The sequence below is a fragment of the Lemur catta genome, chromosome 6 (genome assembly GCF_020740605.2).
Source record: "Lemur catta isolate mLemCat1 chromosome 6, mLemCat1.pri, whole genome shotgun sequence".
Lineage (NCBI taxonomy): Eukaryota > Metazoa > Chordata > Mammalia > Primates > Lemuridae > Lemur > Lemur catta.
In genome coordinates this window covers 13,888,710-13,909,557 of record NC_059133.1, presented here as the reverse complement: position 1 = coordinate 13,909,557, position 20,848 = coordinate 13,888,710, and positions in this window count along the sequence as shown.

Here is a 20,848-nt window from a genome sequence, read left to right as displayed (position 1 = left end):
GAATACAGCATTCTCCAACCCAGAACTTGCAAATTGACAACCCAATTGCTAAAATTGAGCTAGTTGCCAACTTTTAAAAACTGAAAGATTTCACATAAATATTTAGATTTCTAGCATTTCTCTAATAATCAAATGACCTGGTAATTCTGGACCCATATTTGCCAATGGCCACAATTGCCGGGTGCGGAGTAGCCGCTGCCCTGTTATACATGGCAGGCACAATAACATTTGCCACAGGACTTATCCAGCTCTTTTAACATTTATATTATTTGCCTACCATCTTTAATCATCTGAGTTTGCCACCCTTAGGTTAACTGGTATGATAAACATGACTTTACCATATGGTAAAATTGTTGGTGATTATGACTTACGGCTACCATCTTTATGCCTATGATATTTTGAAAAATATTTGTTTATTGTTCAAGAAATGTTAATTGGATAGCTGCTACGTGCAATGCACTATGCTAAGTATTGCCATGAAACAAAGATGAATCCTACCCTAAGCAGCCCTCAGTCCAAAAGGGAGATAAAATATGCAAAACACTACACTAACAGATACAAAACTATCAATTTCTAGGAAAGGAGAAGGGAAAGATTTATTTCTCCTTGAAAGATAAAATAAAGTTTCATGGAGGAAGAAGCATTTATGCTTGGCTTTGAAGATTTGGTACGATTTAGGTGTGTAGAAGAAATTTCAGAGATGGGCTGCTAGGAAGGTTGAACAGCACACGCTGAGGCCGGGAAGTATTCAAGTTCTCAGCAAGGAAAAGAGAATAACTCACTTCGATGCGAGCACAGGATTCAGGAATGAGAGTGGTGGGAGATGAAATTGGAAAGCTGGATGAGACCAAAGCATGGAGGTCTTTGAAAGAATCTAGAGAGTTTAAACTTTTTCCGTGGACGCTGAAAGATTTTGCACAGGAGATAGGCAGACTCAGAGCTGTTATTCAGAAAGAAGAGTCCGGAAATGATATGGGATGTAGATCGGTAAAGAGAGAGACCAGAGATCATTGCAGTCCTCTAAATCAAAAGTAATAAGTAACAGCCAATTTCGTAGCAGTCAGAACAACAAGGAGACGATGGAAGTGGGAGGTATTAAGGACGTAAAATCTCTGGGACCGTTGGGGTCAAGGCAGGAAGCAATGTGGTGTTAAATGCTTCTGAGAGGTCAGGGCAGAAGTGGAGAGTCAGGAAGCCGCAGGAAACATAGACATCTCTGAAGAAGTGTGGCAGCAAAGGAAAAAGGAGGGAAGACATGTTTGTAGACTAGGAGGAAGAGAATGGAGTGAAGGGGCGGGGACTTAGGGGGGGAGGAGAGGGAGAGAAAGCAACGGGCAGCAGGAGGTGGGCCCAGAGCGCAGGAGGAAGAATTGCCCTGAGCTGCCTGACCAGCGAGAGAGCAGCGATCCTAAATCTGAATCAGCCTCTGACAATTAGGGCACCTTGATCTGCCAGTGGAGCCCTCCTGGGCAAGGCTTCCTCGTGCTGCCCGGCTGCCGCTGGCCCTGGAGGCCGCCTGTGGGGCTCTTTTAACACGAGCCTCACAGTTTCTTACTTAATCCATCACCTAAGAAGTGATTTACAAGCAAAACATGTTACAATACCCAGGTAAAAACCATTGTTCTCTTGTTCTTCCCTAGGACGGAGTCAACTTGCTGCCCAGAGTGCATTCTCAACACGGGACTCTGCACATTCCCATCTCTCTTCCCCATGCTGTGCTCCCCATAGCTGCTTTTATTTCCTTTTCACTGTTATCCTCTGTTCTCCATATATGAAGATGTCAATGATTATAGCTTAAAGTCTCAAGGAGAGAATTTAACATTTACAAAGTGCTTTCTCATTTCGTTCTTAACACCCCTACTGGGTGAGTGTGATCATTGAACCCATCCTACAGATAAAGACACTGAGATTCAGAGAAGTCAAGTATCTCGTGCAAGCATTGGCAGCTAATAAATGGCAGAGAAGACCCCAAGACTCCAGACATCATGCCAGAAGGAGCTAAACTGCCCAAACATTCCACCTGAACTCTTTAATTTTGAGGCTTCAGGGGTTTAAACTTAAGCAGTTAGAGTTTGAGGCGTGTGTCAGTCATCTACAGCCACTGTAATGCTGTGTGACAACCAACCACAAAACCTCAATGACACATAACAGTGAATATTTATTTAGCTCACAAGTCTGCAAGGTTCAGCTGTTCATGTGCCTGTGGTCAGTTGTGTTTCAGCTAGTCTGGCCAGGTCACTCGTAGGTGTGAGAGCTGGCTGGTGCTGATCCAGGACGGTCCCAGCTCTGGTCCGTGTGTTTCTTCTTCCACTGAGTCCAGATATGATTTATGATGATGACAGAACTAGCAGAAACATGCGAGTGCTTTTTCAAGTCTCTGCCCGCATCACGTTTGCTAACAGTCCTTTGGCCAAAGTAAGTCTCATGCCCAGCTCAGATCTAGGTGACTCTTTACCGACAGGAATTGGAAAGTCACCTGGCAAGGGGCATGGATATAGACAGGGTGAAGAACAGGAGCCTGCCTCGAGGCAAACATCCGAATCAAAACGTTCCCGTGTCTACCGGTTTACTGCTCCACTGAAACACGGTTATTGTAGGAGGCAATGCTTTTTAAGTCCAGTGGCTTCCTGTGGCAACCGCAGTAAAATCCAAGCTCCTTGGGATCATGACAAGGCCCTTCATTAGGGGGTCCCTGACAACCCCAAACTCAACTCCAGCCACTCTCCCCGTCTCTCCCCGTGCTCCCCCACTCTGCTTCCCCATGTCACGGCTTGGCGCATGCTGTTCCCTCTACCTGGAAAGTGCCCCCTCCCACATCTCTCTCCCTTAGATTGGCTGCCTCATCCTCATCCTTCAGGGCGAGGCTTAAATGCTACCTTCCTGCACCACCTGACCCAGAGTGGCAGTGTCTATCTCAGCCTCCTATTTGTGTCCCCACGTAACTCTCAGCACACTTTGCAATAATGTTTTTTACCTGTGTGCCTGTTTTTTTGTCTGTCTTGCCTGCTGGGGTGCTGGTCCAGGACAGGAGTTTCATCGGTGATGTTCGCCATTGTGTCCCAGTGCCTAGCACAGCACTTGATGGACAGCGGGCCCTCTATGCACATATGAATAAGTGAATGAATGAACGAATGTGTGAGTGAAGATCTGTAATAGAGTGTCTTCTTCCAGAGAAACTCTTAAAAGTAGGGTTCAAGCTCTCTGGACTTGGAATTCAATGTCCTTCATCCTCAGAGACACCCCTATGAATTTAGAATTTCTAGATGCTTGGCTCAGTAGTGAGAGCATTTTTTTCCTTTTTCTTTGATATGTAAAGAGCATAGAAGAGAGCAATTTTATCAGAGCAAAATTATAGAGCACCTTTCCTCTATATTTGGTGGGCAGCTGAGGGGCAGGACCAGGGATGCCATCTCACAGCCTCCACCACGAGCAGGTGACAGAGCCGTGGAATCTGTGATGGGGAAATGAGTAAGAGCCACAGAGATGGATTCAGGGAATTTGGGCTCTAGCCCTGCTTTGCCACGTGCTCCTGTGTGTCCTTGGGCAAGCCCCTTGGAATCTGTGTGCCTCAGTTTCTTCCTCCATAAAATGGGTGTAATAATCCCCAGCTTGCAGGATAGATGTGAGGGTGAAATGCACGTGGCTTAAGTTCATCTCTCATAGAAGCCAGTTCAATATGGGTGGGCTCCCCATTATTTTCTCTTTCCCAAACAGGCTCCACGTTTCTCTTCCTTCTTGAACCTCTTCTGGAGCACTCATCACTCTGGGCCTATTCCTAGCACCGTATGGTGGCCAGACACCCTTGTTTTAGACCAGGGGTCTGTATCTACTGCAGACGGTTTACATCGTTTCTGAGCAAGTGCAGGATGCTCCTTGGCCTCATCCCTAAGCCAATGGTCAGTCTGAGAAACGACGCAGACACTGGCGAACACTGGCAAACAAGGCCTGCAAAGTCGCCCGACTCTTTCCTCCGTGTTCAACCCCGTATGGGGAAGAGAATCCAGTGTATTGAGCACTCACAGGGGCCCCACCCTCTGCTAGGCAGTTTCAAGAACGTGGCCTAGTGGAAGTCTCACAACAATCATATTCTTATGCCCCATTTTACAGATCAAGAAACTGAGGCTCAGGGAGATCAAGTGTCTCTAGTCAGTGCCTGACTTTCATGCACATCAGCTACTGGAAATGTGTATGATGAATGTTACAAGAGACCAAGGATGGGCAGCTTCTTCCCGGTTCCAAAAACACCTTGGAATTCCTATTTAAGCATCATCTCTTGGACGTGGCTCCTGTGCTTAGTGCAAGTTCGTTCATCTTGTTCTCTTCCTTCACAAATGAGTTCAAGTTGGCCAGTTTATATCAGTAAGTGTCACACTGAAGTTGAAAATTCACTGATTTGGTCTGCTCCATGTAGTCTCTCTAGTTTCTTAATAGTATTACATTTCTGAGACCTATGTTTCTTAGTACTCATATCAACATTATCAATTTTCTACTTTCCACTCATTTTTATAGAACAATGAGAGCAAAATGAAATAAAATAGCTAACATTCATTAAGCGCCTTACTATCTTCTGCAATATCCATAAAAACTGTGTAGTTGTGTTCGCAGTTGTGCACGCCACCTTATCAAGTATTTTCCTGAAAAGAGAAAAATTTTGATTTGATTGGGCATGGTTGAGAACCCAATCCTCCACTTAGAGTTTTACATGTCTGATGATTAAAGGAATTCTCCACAGACGGAGTTCTGCCTTCCCACCTTTCAAGCCTTGTTTCTCCCCTCCAGCCCCGTCCAGTACCAGGAACTGTAGGACACTGTCATAGCACCTGCACCTTCAGGGCCAGAGAGGGTGGGTGAGCGTCACAGTGGGTGGTGGGGAGGCTCTGGAAGCCATTCCCACACTAACGCAGCAAGAATAGGCTGGTGATACACACAACGTACTGTGAACCCATAAACACCCACCAGACCTAAACTACATGTTTCCCTACCTCTACGTTCCCCTTTGGCCATTCCCCCCAAATACCCAAGACCACTTCCATGCCAGCTGGCATGAGGAACACTAGGAGGGAGAGGAAATATTGTTAAAATATCTTCCTTTTGGCTGGGCATAGTGGCTCATGTCTGTAATCCTAGCACTTTGTGGGGCTGAGGCAGGAGGATCGTTTGAGCCCAGGAGTTTGAGACCAGCCTGGGCAACATAGTGAGACCCTGTCTCTACCAAAAATAGCAAAAAAATTAGTGGGGTGTGATGGTGAGGGCCTGTAGTCCCAGCTACTCGGGAGGCTCTGATAGGAGGATCACCTGAGTTCAGGAGTTGGAGGCGGCAGTGAGCTACGATGGCACCACTGCACTCTAGCTTGGGCAACAGAGTGAGACCTTGTCTCAAAAAAAAAAAAAAAATCTCCCTTTTGCAAATTGTGTGTGTATATATATGCAATATAAACCATGCAATCCCATTGCTAGGGGCCCACTCATAGCCTTAGAAGGAGTCTATACAAGTGAGCTTATGAAGCTACAGCTTCAATAGCTTTGCGGTAGGTAATCCACCTCCCCTGTCACACTGAACTGGAGTCATCTGGACTCTGCAACTCACTGTGGCAACGGGGCGGTAGAATCAGTGGAGTGCCAGTAGGCGAAGTGGGTGTGTGCTGACATGGTACAGGGGTCAGCAAGCGATGGCCCACAGGGCAAGTCAGGCCCACTGCCTGTTTTCATTTTCCCTTAGACTTCCTTTGCATTGTATTAGCCAAAATTTTAAAACATGCCCATGATTTAATTATTACTTGGTATGTTGGTCCATGTTCTCTAAGAAGCAGATGCCAAGATAGGGTTAAACAATATTAGGGGAAATGGCTGTGCAAGAAAATGGGGAGAGAGCCAGAAGAGGCTGGGAAAGTTATCAGACAATAGGCAGGTTTACCCCGGGTGAAGGAGAGAGGGAAGGAAGGGAGGTTGGGTGAATGCATTTGAGACGCTGGTGCAGTTCAAGGCCTTTGCTGAGGCAGAACGACCTGTGGGTGGAGTTCCGTGTCTCCCGGGAGCAAGCCTGTCTTAGCATCCAGGAGCAGCCCCTGTGAAACGTGGGTCGTCACCGAAGCAGTGAGAGATTTTGGAGCACAGCACATGGGCTGATGTCCAGTAACACTCCTTGCAGTGAAGGATCTGAAAGCACATTCTCATCCACCACATTTAGCAAGGAGCGTGAGAACCCCAAGACTTACATACACCAATAAGGTTCATCCCTGGGGCAGGGAAGAGCCCAGCCTGGCTGAAGGACGTGGCTACTCAGAGCAGAGAGAACAAAGGTGAGGATTCCTTTAGTGGACGAAGGGAGGAATTGTGACGGGGAGGTGACAACAGGGCCTGCCAATCTCCTTCCTCTGTGCCACCCCTCAGCAAAGTTCTTGTCCCAAAAGATGGCCATTGAGCATGTCCATCTCAGCCAGGCCTGACACGGACACGGCTGCTCCCTAAATAGGTGCCTTTCCTGATCCCAGGGCCAGCACCATGTTTGCAGTAGAAGGAAGAAAATAGCTCCATTATGTTGTCCAAGTTTCAGTATTTGAGATACACCTGTTACAACATGAAACCAACAAAATATCCTGGCCCCAGGTCTTATTATTTGCCAGTCACCTAAGCTTGGGGCTAGGCTGCTTTTGTCTTTGATTTTTGTAGGGTGTGAGCCTTGGTGTCCTGTGTCTATTCTAATTTGGCTAATTGCATGTTGCCTATTTAAAATCTCCCCCCACTGTTTCAATTAGACGAAGAGTTCTGCATGTTCTGCATAGCAAATCAGGTTGCAAAGCACTTGGGGTCCTCCTGGTTTGTAGGGGAGGTGGGTGTCAGTAATTATGCATAAGCTGTGGTGGGTTGAATAAATCATTGGAGTAACACTGTCATACTCTTTCCAAAGATTTGGAAACCCAGGAAATATTTTATGTGGCATAAGCCTGGAGTATTGCAGTAGCCTCCAAACTGGTCTCCCTGCTTCCGCCTTTGTCTCCTCCTCTCTATTTTCTGTTCTGTACCCAACATCCAGAATGATCCTGTTAGAATGCAATTCAGATCATGTCACCATGCTCAAATCCTTTCAACAGCTGATCCATTACTTCCAGTAAAACCCAAAGTTCTTACCCTGATCTACAAGGCCCTGCATCAGGGGCCTCCATATTATGCTCCAAATTCAGCTGCCTGTTGCCGGTTTTATAAATAAAGTTTCAGAACACAGCCATGGCCATTTGTTTGCATATTGTCGAGGGCTGCTTTCCTGCTACAACAGCAGAGTTGAGCAGTTGTGGCAGAGACCATGCATCCTGCAAAGCCTGGGTTACTTGCTATCGGCCTTTTATAGGAAAAGCTTGCTGATCCCTGCCCAGACCGGGGATCCCCCATCCCAGTCACCACCACCACCTCTCAAAGCTTATCTCGTCCTTGCTCACTTGGCTGCATCCACGCTGGCTCTTTGCTATTCCTCTAACTCACCACACTCCCTTTCACCTTGGCATTGGCACTGGCTGGTCCCTCTGCTGGGATTGTTCTTCCCCTGTGTATCCTCACGACTTGCCTCTTCCACCCCTCAGGTCTTCATTTGATGGTCACCTTCTCGCCAGGGGCTTCCCTGGTCACCCTATTTAAATCGCAACCCTCCCTCCCTTGACAGCCTGTATCCTCTTTCCGTGGTTTGTGTTTCTCAGGCCTTTTCACTAACATACTGTATATTTTACTTACTTATCTTGTTTACACTTCTCTGCCCCAAAAGTCAGTTCCTTGAAAATAGGTCTCTTTGTCTTTTTTGCACTTTGCTATATCCCCAAGGCCTAGAGTAGTGCCTTGGGTATAAGTAGGTGCTCAATAAATGTTTGTCATGTATCATGTCAGCACACATGTCATGATAGGTTTAGAATCTTGCTGCACAACAGAAAACTCAAACACTAGTGGCTTATTGGGGCCAGTAGGGTGGATGCACGGTGCCATCAGTGCCCGCTTCTCCAGCTTTCTTCTCCTCCATCTTCGGGAGGTGGCTTCCTCTCTCCCCATGGTGTTCACACGAGCACAGGCTGTTCACTTCACCTCTTGCCTCCCCTTCATGTTCCAGGCTGTAAAAGACGGAAGTGACTGGGAGGAAGAGGTACCACCTACATCAGGAAAGCAAAGCTTTCTAGAAATGCCCAGCGCACTTTGTTCACATCTCTTTGGCCGGAACTGATTTAGTCTCCTAGCAGGATGTATTAACATCCTCAAGGAACCAAGTTCCCAAGGAGAAGGGGAAATGGACATTGGAGAGGTGACTTTCAGCATCTGCCACATCTAGACTTTGATGTTGTTCTCAGCTGGGAGAAGAAGAGAGGGTGGAATTTGGAGAACTCCCAGAGCTTTGGAAAAGCACTAAGGCCAGAATTGCTGATTTTCCCAGCAGTTGGTCCAAAGTTCCTCTGCAGCGTAGTCTCAGAGCTCCCTGAACTTCCCTCGTCATCAGGCTTGGGTCGTGCCCACCATCGATTCTCAGTCCTTAGCAGCACATGTATTAATAGCCTCTGGCAGATGCTCAGGAACTATTCCTAAAAGATTTAATAGATAAGGTGGAATTTCATTCTGGGCAGTGTGAATACACACATGGATACCTATATACGGGTGTCTAAATGCCTAGACTCCCTTTATTGCATGCTTCCTACATGCCAATCCTATATTAATAGCATCTATTCAATTCTGCCAACAGCCCTGCGAAACCAACAGCAGCACTCGCATTTTGTGGTGAGGATTACAGAAGTCTCCATTTCAAGACTCAGTAACCTAAGGAACCGGCACAGGAGCTAATAAGCGGTAGAGGCAAGACTAAAAACTGAGGCGACTGACTCTGAACCCCAGGTACCCTTGATTACCTTCATTTGTTTAGTCATACAACAAACATATACTTAGCACTTACTACATGCCAGGCACTGTTGTAATAATCATATTTCCTATGTTTAGAAAATATTTATCAAGTCAAAAGCCTTACATTTTGGCATGTGAAGGGTAGTACAAAGAAATTAAAATGTACATATCCTATCTGGTTTTATCTGTATGTTTTTTCTGAAAGTTTCTAGATAAAGAACATACCCATGTACCTGCATTGTCACATTCGTATTTTAAGTTTTTCAACTAGTTTCATTTCTGTACATATTATTTGTTTACAAGATTATAAATTACTTGAGATTAGGGAGTATGTCTTATGCATTATTGAGTTTCAATCTTAAACTTGCCTGCATTGCCTGCAGTTAGGACAGTAATGAGCATCCTGAGCTCAATAGATTCCTGTTGGATGAAACAGAACGGTATTAGGCAGGATTTTTGGCTGCAAATAATGGAAACCTGCCCTGAGTGATTTAAGCAGGAAAGGGATTTATTAGAAGGATATAGTTCACAGAACCAACTTCAAAACATAGGCAGGAACCAAGAGGTTATGCAGCAAGAATACAGCCAAAGTCACGGCTAGTTAAACTGGGCACTCAGTCTGCCATGGCTGGATACTGAGAGCTGATGTTCGCTGCTAGACTACTGCATGAGCTGGGTTATGCTGCAGTGACAAACAGCCCCATCATCTCAATGTCTTAAATGACAAAGGTTAATTTCCCACTCTCATTATCTCTCTACCACAGTTAAAAGGGTGACTCTGCTTATCAGAATTGCTCAAGATCTCAGGTTGATGAAGACTTCGTCTCAATTCATGCTTCCGTGATCCCAACAGGTGGAAAAGGGAAGGGCAAGAGGCCAATTGCACATCAGTTCTTTTTATATTTTTATTTTTTTAGAGACAGGGTCTCACTCTTGCTCAGGCTGGTCTCGAACTTCTGACCTCAAGCAATCTGCCTGCCTCGGCCTCCCAGAGTGCTAGGATTACGGGTGTGAGCCACTGTGCCCAGCCAGCACAATAGTTCTTAAAGCTTCTTTCTGATGTAACACACATGACTTGCCCCTCACATTTCACTAACCAAAGCAAGGCACATGACCTTGTCTAATTTCTTAGGGGGTAGTGAAGTACAATTCTATTAAGCACTCTGGAAGAGAATTTTTATATTTGCCAGCAGCTTTGATAACTCCACAGCCTCCAATGCCACCTTCACCATGAGTGTTTGCTTACTAGCTCTGTAATTTGTGTCACTCATTTAAAATTCCAAATCCTGGCAGGAGTATCCCACTGGCCAAGGTTAGGTCACGTCCAGTGCTTTATCAGGAAGGCCCATGAGAGAGGGTGCATGCTAGTCGTCATAAGACCACAGAAATGACCAAACTATTCCTCTTGTTTTTTTAGCTGGAATCTAAACTGCTGATCAAACAAGCCTGTTTCTACCAGGGTGATGCATTCTAAAAGGGATTCCTAGATTTGGGCTAACCACTGAGCTCTTCAAAGAGCTAGTGCTAGGTACTCAAAGCTTAATTGTTTTCTAAAAAAGAATAAATTCCCATAGGAATGCATCTCATTTATTCTTATGCCCTAGAACTTAGCACTCAATACATATTAGTCATACATGTTTCCTAAAGTGTTTTCCTAGATTAAAAACTATTGGAAAAAGTATGGGGGCTAAGTAATCATGGAATGTGCTTGATTCGTTTAGTCATTCTTTGTGATAGGCAGCCTCTAAGCTCGTCAATGGCCCCATCTCCTGGTATTCGTACCCTTGTGCAGTACCCTCTCCCTTGAGTGTGGGCTGGATTTATCGACTCACTTCTGACAAATAGACTATGACAGAAGTGATAGGATGTCAGTTCTGAGATTAGGTTATACAAAGACTATGGCTTCCATCTTGGGTGCTCTCTCTATGCTTTGGGGGAAGCCAGCTGTCCTGTTGGGAGTTGCCTACGTGACAAGGAACCGAAGCCTCCAGCCAATAGCCAACGAGGGCCTGAGGCCTATTAACAGCCATATGAATGATCTTGCAAGTGGTTCATCCCCAAGTGAGGCTTGAGATGACTGCAGCCAGGCCAACGCCTTGATCGCAGCCTGTCATACTCTGATGGAGAGAACCCAGTTAAGCCGTGCTTAGATTCCTGACAGCAACTGTGAGATAATGAATGTTTGTTTTTTTTTAAATGCCAAGTTTGGAATAATTCTTTACACAGCAATAGTAGTACATTCTTTCAATCATTCCATAAATATCAAAAAGCACTATGTGAGGCCCTGGGACATTTCAGTGATCACAATAGAACTGACTTCTGCCCTTATGGAGTTAATTAATTTAAACATCTTTCTATGCTGCAGGAATAAACAGAGGCTTTAATATGCAAATGTTCATCATGAATCTCTAAAAAGGGGAGAAAGTGTTCAGTGGATCCCAAACTTTTAAACTTTTTTTTTTTTTTTGCTCTGCATTTTATAGGGCTAATGTTTTGTGGAACACACATTAGAAAATTCTCTATTAGCTAAACGAGTGAATGAATTAAACTTGTAATTTTGAAGGCTTAAGCTCCCCTGCAAAATTTCAGAGTATGCCCCCCTTTGTTCATTACAGTCTTAATAGCCGCTCTTCTTTCCCCGGCCCCCGCGCACACTTTCACTAATTTATTTAGCAAACATTGACTGATTATCTGCTACACTGCAGGCACCACAAGCCCAGAATTATTGCCTGGGTGATGGGGCTGCTGTGGTTCTTCTGAAGTATATTTGGAAATTTGCTAATTGTTTCATTTTGAGAGTAATGGTCGGTTTCAGCCACAATATTTGGGCAGAGAGCAAAGGAGAGAAAGAATGGAATTGGTGACTGTTAAAAGCAAAGCCTTGCTGAAAACAGTAATGTGTATTGAAGCAAAGCATTGTCCTCTAGGAGAGGAGACACAATCTGTATTGAAATAGTGCCTGAAACACTTCATCGGACTGCATTTAAAATGTTTCAAGAAAGCATGGAACAAATAAAGCCCTGAAAAGGTCTTTCACACTGAAATGAATTCTTGGCATGCTTTCCCCTTTACTACTACTGACTTCCTCACAATAGCCTGCGTCAGAGAAGCAGTGAGGAGAGCAGGGCTTTGGTCTGGATCGTCTGACATTTTCCAAGTGGTTTGTATTTTGGATGGAAGGCAGGGGGAAAGGGATACCTTGTTTCAGAAACAGACTGAAATGATAAACCTACTGTGTCTTTGGTGCACCGCTCCTGAGGAATTCACATGACATTCCCAGGTTCGATGAAGTAGTAAAGTTGGTCTGGGACCAGCCACTCAGCTAACAAGGTCCCATTTCTGTCCTTGGGAGCCACTTGGGGTCTGGTTTAGAAATAAGGCAGTGCCAGTGTTGGTAAGGGTAAGGATCGGATGGATTGAAGATTCCCAAGTAAAATGTGAAGATAGATAAGATAAAATATAGGACAATCTTTACCTGCTTGAGAATTGGGCAAACCTTTTTAACTTAACCAACCTTAAAAGGAAACAGGGACAAATTTAACTAAGAGAAAATTAAAATCTTATGACAGCAAAATAAATAAATGCATTTGAAGGGGAGAAAATGACAAGCCGTGAAGAATTATGTGCCATTTATATGACCAAGAGTTAGTATTTTAATTCTCTAAGGAGTTCATAAAAAGCAGTAAGAAAAAGACATCTTAGGACCAAAAAAAAAAAAAAAGAGAGAGAGAAAGAAGGAAATTACATAAAGAGTGATTCTCACAAGCAAAGATATAAAAGACAAACAAGGAAAAAATTCAATTTCAGGAGCGATCAAGTAAATATGTCCACTGTATTTATTGAGAAGCAATCTCATAAAGTAGATAATGGCCCAGTCTCTAGATTCAGCCTGCCTGGGTGGCTGCTTCCTAGCTGTGGGCTCTGGGAAAGCTGCTGGAACTCTGGGCCTCATTTTTCTGGCCTGTGAAATCAACATTGCAGGTTTCTTGTAAAGGTTGGATAAGCTGGTATGTGTCATACACGTGGAGTAGTGCCTGACACATCAGGAGTGGTGTACAAGTGTTAGCTGTTATGATTTCTCCTATTAAATTAATAAATGTAAAAAAGTATATGGCAAGTGGTCTGGAGTAGTAGAGACCCAGGCACTCTTACACACTGCTGGAGGGGCATAAATGGGTCCAGTCTTCTTGGAGGGCAATTTAGCACTGTGCATCAAGCTCTTAGAATGCTGCATTGCCTTGGACCAAATTCCATTGTCGGAATTTTTCCCAAGGAAATAACAAGTCAAGTATATAAAGAAATAGCTGTAAAGTATTTTTTTTCAGAGCTGTACATTTATTTATGCAATACTGGAAAGAACCCAAATGTCCAAGGATAATAGATTAATTGAGCAAATTATTGGACATCAATTCAGTAGAGAATTCTATGTGGTCATTACAGATAACATAAGCAAAATCACTATAAAGGGCATGTTGGAGACAGTTGGACTAAGAACTATATATTATTAGATAATATTATTAAATCGATTCTATTTCATGGTGTGGTAATGATATTGTAGTTCCTTGTGGGAGAATATAGGATACATGCTAAAGTGTCGTGGTGTCTGCAGCTCACTTTCAAAAGGTTCAGGGGAGAAAAGAACACATATCTCATATATATACATAAATATATCAAGGAGAGAGAGAGAAACCAGATGCTCATAGTGATGAATCTGAGTGAAGGACTGATGGAGTGTTTATCAACTTTTCTGTTTAAAATTTTTTAAAATGAAAAGCTGGAAAAATGCAAGCAATTTAGAGACAGAAACACAATGATATATTTCAATGAAAAAAGTAGATTACAAATCAGTATACACAGTATGATCACACTTTTGGTTAAGAGATCCAGGTTAGATAACAGTAGCTGGTAGTTATTGGAGACTTTCTATGTGTCACATGCTGTGCTAAGCACTTACATGCATTGTCTCATGTCATTATAACCCTATGAGGTTATGATTTTACCCACATAAAAAACTAGTATCAACAGATGGAAATTCAGATGTTAAAAACTTATCTTCAAATCACACAGCTAGCCACTGGTACTTAAACACGGGTCTGTATGACCTCACGTCCACACTCTTAACCATCACTCTATTGAACAAAGAAAAGAGCAGAAGGCTGCTGTAGCTGTTGACAATGATATTGATTATACTTTAATAATTATTGATAAGCATTGTAATGGAGCTACATGCTCAATGCTTTTAAGAAGCAAAGCAAAAGGAGAGGCCAGTTTTATAGGGTAGGAGTGTGGTAGTTCTTTCCAAAGTGGTAATATTTGAGCTGGGCTTTGAGGGATGCATAGGAGTACAATAAGCAAAAATAAAAATAAAAAAGTAATAGCATTCAATACAGAGGTAACCGCACGAATAAAGACACACACTACGTTTAAGAAACTATAGTTTGTTTTTAGGGAGCGTTGGTGGTGGGTAGCCAGAGAGATCAGCACTACTTCTTTCTCACGGTGGTGGGAGCTATTTTAGAAAACTAGCCTAGGAAGCACATCAGAGGTGAGTTTGGGTGGAAAATGAGACTGACACTGGGGACACCAAGTGAGGGGCTCTTGGGAACAGTTCCAGCGGGAAATGATGAGCAATTTCACCCAGGTAAGGTCAGTGCGAAGAAAGAGAGGACAGAATTGAAGCTTCCTCCTCTGAAAGCTTGTGGCGTTACTTTGGGACCCTGCATAATAAATACCTGTCTTGCAATAAATACCATAAATTACCTACATATGTCTTGTCTTCTTGGCTTGTCCTTTGCTTGTCTGTACTCTTATCCACACCTGCCATTCTCCTGCTCTGCTTCCTCTACTTTGCATCCCAGGGAACTCCCTTCCCAGAGTCCCTCGCCCTCTAGCTGCCTGGCAGGTTTAGCCAGTGGGAGGCACTGGCAGAAGATGGGAGGTGCGTGGAGAGGACAGCCCTGGGTTTGTCTGTCCTTCTCTGTGTGCTTCAGGTTGTGTTCCTGGCAGCGACTGTGTTTACCTTTGAGTCCAGACCCTGCCAGGCAGCCCCTCCCAACACGGAGCCACCTTCCCCCTGCGTGGTCTGTCCCTCCAGCCTTGGGGGTGGCAGAGGCTGCCTGCTGATGCTAATTTCCCAGCTGCCGCCTCCCTGTCCACTTAGCCCCTCAGCTCTCCCATGTGCTCTGTAACTGATCCTGTGTATTAAATTCTTTCAGATTAAAACACCTACGGTGGTTTCTGTTCCCAGGCTGGACTCTGATTGACACACTCCCCACCCAGAGCAGAAGTTCCTAATGCACAGAGACTATATCTCCATTTTTAGAATTCCACAGGAGGGACACTGCAGTTACTCAAGAAACATTTGATTGATTCCTGGCCTTGGATCCCACCGGTGACTCTCACTGGCTGACCTGTGGGGGTCTGAAAGGAGAAGACATGGAGGCAGGGGAAGGAGTTGTTATTCCTTATTCCAGGTGCTTCGCTCGGGTAGTGGTGTTGTTTCCACTCATTCATTCATTCAGTCAATCAACAAACGTGTATTGAGTACCTAGTAAGTGCTGGCACTTTTCTGGTGCTGGGGTGATAGCAACGATCCTTTCCTCGTGGAGCTCACACATTCGCAGAGAACTCTGGTACACCAATAAGCCTCTGGAGGCACAGGACTGGCCCATTTTTCTTGGAGTCACTGACTGGAGTTCCCCCATTAGAGAATCTGGTTAGGAGGTGGAGACTTTCAGGATGAAAATAACAACAGTAGTGTCATTTGGGGGCATATTCTGTGCTGAGTCCCCTATCCATCCACTCCAATAGGTGCTTCTTATGTACCTACTATGCACTAGGTGATGGATTTTACAGCTGTAAGACAAACAGCTCCACACCCGCGTGGATCACACAGTCTAGTCGGGGTGACAGATATAAGTAAATAATGAGATGAACATATAATTAAAAACTGGGGCACACGCACTAAAGGAAAAGTGAATGTATAATGAGAGCTGATACTAGGGAGCTTGACTTAGCCTGGGGTTTTGGAGATCAGGGGAAGCCTCCCCGAGACAGTGAGGCTGGATGCCTGGTGTGCTGTGCGTGCGGAGTGCTCTGGGGCCATTTGCATTTGCCATCTCATTTAGCCCCCATACTAGAGACCCAAGAAACACCCATCCTGCTTTCTTACTGCTCTCTGTGTGCTGGTCACCAGCAGTCTCAGATTTTAACAGTCCAGATTGCTTGCACGTAATGAACCTGGAAAGGCCAGCATCCCCTCCAGAATCTGTGAATTAAACAAACTGCCCTCCTATAGAATAACACTCCTGCTGCAACAGAAGGCTTCGTTTTGTCATTACGATTGTTCACAAATACCCCAGCTCAGTTTCTGGGCAGATGGTAAAATTGTACTTCCCTGCTGCTCTAGGTTAGATGTGGCTGTATGACTGGCTTTAGCCAATGATATATGAGCAGAAGTGATGTGTGCATGTAACTTCCAGGTGAAAACTTTAAAAGTCAAAGAGTTATTCTTATGGCCTCCAACACTTTTTCTGCCTAATCAATTTTGGAAGCATGTGTTGAGAGGGTGCTTCCAGCAGCCTGGGTCCCTAAGTGAACACAAGAAGTCGAGTAACCCTATCGACCCACATTGCACATTGTAACCTGAGTAAGAAATAAACCTTTACAGTTTTTGGCCTCTGAGCTTTAGGGATTGTTTGTTACTACAGCATAACCTCATCTATCCTGACTGATACATGATGTTTGTATATTTTTTCCCCCTTGCTTCAGTGATGAGTGACTAGCTGATCTCAAAGGGAAAACCCAGGCATATTACATAAGTGACATTGATGAACTCTCCTAACAACTATTCGAGATAAGCAGTATCATCCCTGTTTTACAGATGGAAGTCAAAAGCAAGCACACAGCAGATAAAGTGGGAACTCTGTTTTGAACACAAGACAGACTAATTCTAATGTGCACACTTTTCCCACTCACTATGCAACGCTGCCTGGCTCCTGAGGAAGAAGAGAAAGAGGTTTATGGAGCTGTGAAAAGGGGAAAACGTGCTTTTGTTTGAAAAATGCCATTTCCAGCTTTACATAAAATCTCTGGGCTCTGAGGGGAGTAGGGTGAGTTGGCTCTGAATGCCTGTGGCCCTGCCTTCCCTCTCACAGTCAATCTCACAGGTTTACTATTTTTGGATTTCAGGGAGGTAAGGCATGTCAGCTAACCATGGGCTCCTAATTACTTTCAGGATTAAGTTCAAACTCCTTAAAAATGCCCTTACAGCCTTTATGTTGGCCTGGGCCTTCTTCTTCAGCCTCATCTCTTATGACTCCCTTCCATCATCTCTGAGCTCAGCTACACTGATATTCTGCCAGTTCCTCCAAATGACTAAATTTCCTTTTGCCCTGGGACCATTGCACATGCAGTTTCCTCTTTTTGGAATATTTTCCAAACTTGGTTAAATCCTACACATCCTTAAAGTCTGAGCATTCATGTCACTCCTTTCAGTAAACTACCTTTGCCCCACCCAGTCTGGGTTAGGAACCCCACCTTGGAGTTTCCATGGCCCACTTAAAGCCCCCTAGCTTGGCCCTGTGGTACTGGGCAAGGGATTAGGCTTTGGAGTAAGAATGTCTGGCTTAAAATTCGATGTTCATGACTCCGTAGCTCTTTAACCTTGGGTAAATTCCTCAACTTCTTTGAAGCTCAGTTTTCTCATCTATAAAGTAGGGATGTTGTAGGGTAGGTACATGTAAAGTGCTTAAAACAGTGCCTGGCATGAAGCACGCATCAGAGATGACAATGTTATCATACTAATGGACCATAAGGAAACCTGTGGATGGAATCTGCGGGTCAGTGAACCCCAGATATTGTATATCAATTGTATACAAATAATGTTTATGCAATATGTGGACTTTTCTAGGAAGAGAGTTGACAGCTTTACCAGTGTGCCAAAGGATACATGACCCCTAAGACAGAAAGAATCACCGTTCACATTGGGATCTGCTCAGAGAGCCTCTGAATGTTAACAGGGGCAACTATGCCCCTTGCTAAAAAAATTGCTGTTTTAAAGCTCTTTGAGTCACATGACCTATCTGCTCTGCAAATGAGCAAGCCATTATGTTGACGGGAGTGATTCTTTCAGGAGAGAGTTCAGAAATGGGCACACACATCCCTTTCTGATTTGGAGATGACTGAAATTGGGTGGATTCATTTATAATCTACTCAGTGAGAGCATCTTCTACTCACAAAGATGTTAGCTATAGCAAAGGGATCATTGCTGAGGTTTGCACACATTGTCTATCTGTTTAAGAAACAGCTGATATTTTCTCAGAAATGGTGCAGTGAAACATACACAATCTGTTCATTCACGTGTGCCATTCTAGAACTTCCCCTTTTCTGAAACTCATTGCACTTGCAGCTCTTATTAATGTCTGTTTTTCAACTAAAATCTCAACAAGGGCAGAATCCAGAAGGGAAACTGAGTCCCCTGTTTCCCTACAACTGGCACCATGCCTGACCTGTAATAAAAGTAACAACACTGTTGAGCATTTACAGCACTAGCCAGACACTGTTCTAATACTCTGTTTTAACATGTTAACTGCCACGTGAGTTGTATTTAACTCATGCTAGCTTTGGGCCCAGGGCATCGTGAAGCATATGTAGCTCACGTCTCTTCATCTTGGGAGCCACGTGAACTATTTTTCAAGTTGCATATAACTCACACACAGAAAACAATAAAAAATAACAAATTTTTCATTAAATTAGAAAGGATCATTTTGTTTTCAAAGTTTTTATTCTATTTTTGTAATAAAACACCATGGCCCCAAGCAAAAAAAATTTTTTTTCTAGTGTGGCAGTCAATGTGTTAAACCTCACAGCCACGCCTCTGAGGAACGCATTGCTCAAGGCTACAAAACTAGTAAGTAGCAGAGACAGACTTCAAAGCCAAGTGGCATTGCTTGGAACTATCATACATGGTAGAGACTCTAGAACGTGATAAAAAACACACTATGTGTGAGTTCAGCTGATGAGGCTAGTTTGCCTTATGGTTGTTGGGTTAGTTGCTGTGCTTGCTGTTCGATTTCTAGAATGCAGAAGGACAAAATATTATATTAGCACTTTGATGGACAGGAAGGATTCAGAACAGTGGGAGAAAATAATTTTATTTTCTTTTGAAAATACCTTTAAGGGCAGGGCACCATGGCTCATGCCTGTAATCCTAGCCCTCTGGGAGGCTGAGGCAGGAGGATCGCTTGAGGCCAGGAGTTCAAGACCAGCCTGAGCAAGAGCGAGAGACCCTGTCTCTACTAAAAATGGAAAAATTAGGTGGGTGTGATGATGTGCAACTGTAGTCCCAGCTACTCAGGAGGCTGATGCAGGAGGATTGCTTGAGCCCGGGAGTTTGAGGTTGCTGAGAGCTAGGCTGATGCCATGGCACTCTAGCCCTGGCAACAGAGACAAACTCTCTCTCTCTCTCTATATATATATATAAAAATAACTTTATGGCTCTGGTAAAAATGATACCTGTTTATAAAGTTCAGAAGGTTAAAAAAATAAAAAGAAGAAGACATTAGGTATAGAAATAGAATAAATAAAACTCCTTTTTAAAAAATCAGAAATCCAACAAAGTAGTTATCTAGTTATCACTGTTATTTCCATCTATTTAGGCAAGTTTACATACTTATATACATTTTTAGCTCTACATAAAGCATTGTACATAAATAGGATCATACTGCATGTGTTCTTTTTTTCAAAACCTATTTCTTAAAAATTCCTTCATGTGCTAATATGTTGTGGAAATAAAGGTCACCATCATTATTCTTTGCAACCGTGCAAGGTTGTTTCCCAAAGTCCTATGTTAAAACATTTCCAAGAGCATCTTGTATATTTTTAAAAACTGTACCAAGATCACCTTGGGTAATCTCAGAAAGTATGATTTCTGGGAAGTCACAAGAATGCTCATTACCATTTTGGTACATATTGGCAAGCTATACTCCCAAAAGATTGTCCCAATTTATGTCTTGTCATGACACACATTCATCATCACTGATTTTATACATCTTTGCTAATCTAATAGGCAAAATAATACAAGTAATTCAATTTCTTGTTTTTTGTTTTTTTATTTTTATTTTTTGAGACAGGGTCTTGCTCTGTTGCCCAGCCTAGAGTGCAGTGGCATCATCATAGCTCACCGCAACCTCAAACTCTTGGGCTCAAGCAATCCTCCTGCCTCAGACTCCTGAGTAGCTGGGACTACAGGTACGCACCACCACATCCGGCTAATTTTTCTATTTTTTATAAAGATGGGGTCTTGCTACATTGCTCAGGCTGGTCTCAAACTCCTGACCTCAAGCAATCCTCCCATCACCTCAGCCTCCCAAAGTGCTAGGATTACAGGTGTCAGCCAACACACCTGGACTTTTTGTTTATTTTTAATCTTTAGTATGTTTATTGTCTATTAGAATTTCTTAGAGGATAACACATATAAAACTTACAGTTTTGAATGGTTATTTAGGTACAAAAAGTTTCCTCCCTGCATGACTTACAGCAGTTGTTGAACAGAAGCAACCACATGGGGAATCAATATATCAATGAAGGTGTAAAATGCAACAGAATATCTTGTATGCCCCCAAAAAGAATATTTTGGATGAATATTTAATAGCATGGGGAAATGATTATACTATAGTTTGAGAAAATTTTTTGAGGAAAAATCAGGATGCAAAATAATTTACAGAAAAATCCCAGCTATGTTAAAATACATGTATTTAGGAGAAAAAGACTAGGGAAAAAATTTAAAAGAGCAGAAGGAAATACTACAAGAAGTTATTATTGTTGGTTATCTGCATGAGATGGAATTTTGGATGATTTAAATTCTCCTCTATTTTTTTGTGGACACTAAATTTTCTTATAATATGGGGCTAATATTTAATATTTGGCTTCTGTGTTTATTGTCAGTGTTTGGGGTCACTCATTCTCAGTCACTTAACATTAA